The sequence below is a fragment of the Convolutriloba macropyga genome, chromosome 15 (genome assembly GCF_964194025.1).
Source record: "Convolutriloba macropyga chromosome 15, txConMacr16.3, whole genome shotgun sequence".
NCBI classification, from domain to species: domain Eukaryota; kingdom Metazoa; phylum Xenacoelomorpha; order Acoela; family Convolutidae; genus Convolutriloba; species Convolutriloba macropyga.
Genome location: NC_134482.1, coordinates 1,037,397 through 1,042,882, shown reverse-complemented (window position 1 = coordinate 1,042,882; position 5,486 = coordinate 1,037,397). Strand labels below are relative to the sequence as shown.

General features: G+C 33.1%; 1 protein-coding gene across 1 annotated transcript in view; it reads left to right on the top strand.

Annotated features, from left to right (window-relative positions):
* Positions 1-465: 465 nt before the first annotated feature.
* LOC142354576 (uncharacterized) overlaps positions 466-5,486 on the top strand; it is a 19,970-nt gene continuing 14,949 nt past the window's right edge. Inside the window, exon 1 of the mRNA XM_075406903.1 lies at positions 466-724. The gene's annotated coding sequence lies outside the window, so the exon portion shown is untranslated. The remainder of the gene's footprint in view (positions 725-5,486) is intronic.

Here is a 5,486-nt window from a genome sequence, read left to right as displayed (position 1 = left end):
GAACAAATGTCACTTGAAATAAATTGTTTTCAACATGTTACTATGAACAAAGCCAAACAATGGGGAGTACTTAACGCCTCCCTCCCCCCCCCCCCATTTTCTAAAAATTCAAACCATGCCTACTTTCTCTCAACATTTTTTATGTATGCAAACATATACTAATCGCTCTAATATTTTATTCATGTAAAATACATGTTTAATCTTGCGATGAATTTAGAAGAAAGCTAATGACAGTGAATTCCTAACACAATTTTATTACAACTGCTGCCTGTATCGGGGTGAGTTGGGGATAAGAAGGAATAGATAAGATAGAAATGAACAAAAACCGTCTACAGGAAAGACGCTTTTCCTGCTAAAAACAGACGCGCGTTCTGCTTTTCCCCCTTCACGCTATGCGAATTAATGTATAAATTTTACTTTCCCTTTTTAAGCGGAACACTCATACGAGCGTAAAAATACGCACATATTTATAATAGAAATAAGCAAAGCATATATACAGTTTGCATACAAAGATATAGCACATTCATCGAGCGTTTTTCGCAATTTTGGGAGAAATTTTCAGTCTTTCAGAATTTTCCATCGCCGACAGCAGCAGTTTCAGTTTTACTTATTCACGTTTCAAGTTTATGGTTTAAGCCAACGGGAGTTTGCACGTTTTACACAAACTAAACAAAAGAAAAGCGAAAGGCACTGCGTGTAAGGCCATTTGTTTACTATTCACCAAGTTAGTATCATTAGCTGAAAAGCACTTGTGCTGTTGAAATTGGTAATTAAGTTGGAACTTTAGGGAGCTTTTGTAGTGACAGTTCTTGACCTATATAGAGTCACAACTCAGTTAGTTATAAACGGCGTTGTTATCACCAGTACAGTTAGTACAAATTGGATTGGTTAGTACAAATTGGATTGGTAAGTGCTGCGCTGTTTAGTTGAATTCCCCCAGGTCTTTTCCATATCATATAGTCGCCAGGAAATTATCGCCCCCATTATAGTATATGTATATAGAGATATCGAAACCCATAATTAGATGCGGTAGAAATGTATTCAGTTTTTCCCTGGTTCAGAAACCGCCATTTGTGAACGTAAGAAAATTGCCGGAATGTTTGGTTTTAGTAAGACAAAAACGACGAAAGCTCTTAATTTTTTCTCGGTATTGTCGGTATGTTCCATTTTTAAACGTAAGATAATCGTCGGTATGATCGGCTTCTGAGAATTGATTAGATTGGCTTTAAATGTAAGAAACCGCAGGTATGGTTTATATATAAATATATATATATATATATATATATATATATATATATATATATATATATATATATATATGAAGACTTATCAAATTCTTGTCTCCTAGAGATAAATTTGAAAATCCTGCGATTAGAAAGTCATTATAACCTTTGACTACATTGGAAACAAAACACTCAAATTTTGTGTGAAAAACACGACAGCAAAACATACCGAATCTAAGAAACCAACCATGCAGGACGAGTATCTTACGTTTAAAACGGCGACCATGCCAAACCTATGAACGGAACGTGTAGAATCTAAGAGACTAAACAGACCGACAAGTTCTTTTTGTTTGAAATTGAGTATACACAACAAACCGAACATACAGCAGGTTGCTTACGTGGAAAACTGAATTTTAATTATGTTTTTGCTTCGGTTTTGTTCCATCTTCTGGACTAGGTTCCAATATAATCAAACTGTTGCTTTTTACCCTGACGCTAATATTGTGAAATTAAGACGAAGATTTTTAAAACGTCAGCATATCTACAAGTTTAGAAGTTTTTGGCAAGACAACCCAGAAATAAGATCATCATGAGATAAACAAGCAAAAAATATTCAACGCCAAGATATGTCAATTGTTTGGGGACCCGAAAGAAAATATCCCAGTCAATGTTAAAAGGTTTTCTTACAAGAGCGTTACAATATAGCCTTTTTCTTCTGTCAGAATCTTACAAGTCTTTGAAATTTGAAGAAAGAACTTACAAAGGTTGCGAGAAGTAAATGTACAATAAAATTTTGCATCATCAAAAGAAAAAAAGAAATAGCATCAGAAAAGTTTAGTGTAGGGCATCAAAAATTGCGACCATTTTACAACTTGTTTTGTATTTTTTATTTTTTGAAAATTCTGCTTTCTTCACAAATTCAGTTTAGAGCAGAGTTTAAGTGGCTTTGAATTACAGTTGAAGTAAATTCCTTTAAAACTTGGTCTTTGACTCTCAGAGAAACAATACGCAACCAGAAAAATACAGGGCATGGTGCCCAATAACGCAGAGACGGGCAAAAACGTGTACAAAAAACCTTTGCAATAGAAAAAAGTAAACAAAGCCAACAAAGAACACAAGGAATGTTGTGCAGAAAAAATACAATAAATGGAGAAAACTGCACTGAAAAAAAGCAGGAAAAATTTCTAAAATTTAGCATGGTGTGACCATGAAACACAAAAAGGAGCAAGGGAAGAAGGAGAGAGAAAATGGCAAAAAATAACAAAAACACATGAAGAATGCTCGCTAAAACATGCTGAGCATGATGTGCCCAAAAAACCCGGAAAAGCTGCAAAGAGGACCACCAAAAAACAAAAAATGACAATTAAATACATTTTGTTGGCCTTTACTAATTTAGCTGTACCTTGTTTGAGATGTGGAAAATTTGTTTCCCACTGGTAAGAATGTTTCATTGCTAAAAAATATGCAAATGGAAGAAGGTTTCTATTAAAATAACCACATTTAGCTGTTGATTTAATTTTATTTTGTTATTTTGTTAAAAAAAAGTAGCATTGTACACATTCAATGATAATGTCTTAAGAATTCATTCCAACTTTCAAAAACATTTTGACACTTTTTTTTTAAACTTTTTTGACAACGGGGCCTTTTTTAATGCAGTTTTTTTCAAGATAGGCATTTACTGTCAGACCTTGCAAGAAAAGCCGCTATCTTACAACAAATTGGACTACAACCATTTTTTGAAAGACTCTGGGATTCTGGCTGAAGATTGAGAGATAACCATCTGGTCTTTCCTAGGGGAATTTGCAAACTAGCACGGTTTAACAGTTTCATATTTTGTGTTCTCTATGAGAAGTAAAAGTTCATTTTTTTCATTTCACTTTTTGAGATTTTTTCAGTATAATCTTTGTTTGCTTTAATTCGTCTTTTTGGGCTTGTCAATGGAAGCGGCGGTTAGTCTTCTTTGATTTCTTTACTTCTGCTTTTTGGGCGTGTCAATGGCAGTGTTAATATCTTTCAGAAAAGATATAAGTGAGCATTATAAAAATTAGAATCATCTCAAAAATCTGATGATGAAAAAGAGGCGAATTATAGTGCTCTCGAAAACTGCATTTGTTTCATTGTAAAACACTTTTTATGAGCTTTTTGCACAATTTATTTTAACTATGACCTCTTGCGTTGATTCAAAGCCTGCATAAAAAATTTTCACTTCCATTAATTGTTACTATTGATTCAACGATATTTTGTTTTGTTTGAACTAATAAAACTTAATTTTTTAAATTGATTTTAAATTGAAAACTCATTTCAGGGTTTAAGTGGAGGTTTTGCAGGGTTTTCATTTCAGGGTTTGGTTGTTATTATAATATTATATAATACCTATAGCAAATTTTTCACTGAAATCGGAAAGCTGAGTTTTTATTGTGAAATTTCACATATATAAATTACCCAACACAATCCAAAGTTGACAATCAAAATTCGTTAAATTAACAGATTTATTTAAAAAATTAAAAGAACAAAAAAACTAACGCATGTCTAAGAATGTGTTGGATCTAACTGGAAAGCTGCCTCCTCTTCGTGACTTTTTAAGCTAGGAGAAAATATCATTTTTCAGATTCTAATGAGCTTTATTGAAAATTAAAAAAGATTTCCACACAGTTTTCAATCACAAAAGTTTTCTGTCATCTTTCTTATTAGGAAAAAAACTCAAGTAGGTTTGAATTTCGTTTGAAATTTTCCTTAAGGAAGTTATTATATTGAATTTTTTTCCAAATGAGTAATTAGGGTTTGTTTTTGAAAAGCCCCTAACAATGGAAACTGAACAAGTAAGCTTAGATTTTTGACTTGAATATATAATGGTTAAAAAAAAGCGAGTTGACTTACATTTTTATGATTGCTTCACGTTACGTAATAGTCACCAATTTAGTCACTAATTTATTTTAAGTCACTGTTTTAAACATTGCTAATACGTGAGAAACGATGAGCTGTTTCTGATATATCGGATGCTTTTTAGTGTTCTGAATTGGGTATATGCTTAAAATTAAGGTTTCGCAATTAGTGTTTCGGCAGTAACTTGAATGGAAACACTGCGTAGAGTTCCACCCGGTTCATAATTTTTTGAGTTTTTGTGCAGATGTGTTTTTTTTTCATTTGCTAATAATATAAAAATAAGTGGAAATAACTTATGAACAGAAAATTAAACATACATAAAAAAGGTGACTGTAACTAAACGAATGAATTTGCAGAAAGCGTATCAAAAAATTAAAAATGTAGCTTGATGGGAGTTTTATTTGACGAATTGATACAGAAACTGTTAGTTTATATGGGAAAACACTTCAGTTCCTAGTGAGAGCTACAATAATGGATGCGTATTTTTTTGTGATCTCATAAAATCTTTTGCGCCAAAAATTTCCGAAAAAGTTCTTTTCAAATTTTATAAATAATTTTCAATGTCTGTGGTTATCTGCATATTTCAATTTTGGGCAGTAGGTTTTTTTTAGCTGTGTGTTTGTTTGTGCCGATAACTCCAGTCTGAGTTAAAACAAAAAACTTTAAAGCCCACTATGAATAATTCACAGCTACTTATCTATATAATGGCTTCACTTATAACTAATACTGTAGTCCACTTTTTGGTCGAGCATGGTCTTTTCATTAGTCAAGGCCTAAACCTGGGTAATATTTATCATTTTTCCTGAGTGTTTTTTTTTCATGTTTGCTGATACACGCTCTAAGTCAATAAATTTTATTCTGAGGAATAGAATTTGCCTTAGCGAGCCTCGCTTTCTGCTTTGTATTTTGAAAGAGAATAAAGGAAATAATTGAGTTGGAATTATCCAAATAGCACTTCCAAACCCTCCGGGCATCCGCCCTCTTCACAGACATGGGTTGGGGTTATTAAATATTCACGTGCCAATGGAACACAATTACACAGAGCTAGCTACCTTTCTACGCACTCGAATTTTTTACGTAGGTGGTAGGAAAATTTGGCCGAAAGGGCGTTTAGCCTTCCCGTACCGAACTGCAATTGTAAATACTCCATACTTTAAACCATAATTAGTACAGATTCATAGACTGTTTGATGTCACTTTTTTGGCTGGTCAGATATGGACCAAATTTGATTTTACAACTGTCATTCTTGAGTGAGCTTTTTTCAGAGACAAAAAATAAAATTTGCACTCGCAATCGTCCAGTGTTATTTACATTTCGATTTCAGTACTGGCCAGGAAAAAATTGCAATTCTTGCCGACAGCTTCATTTGGCGAGCTAAAA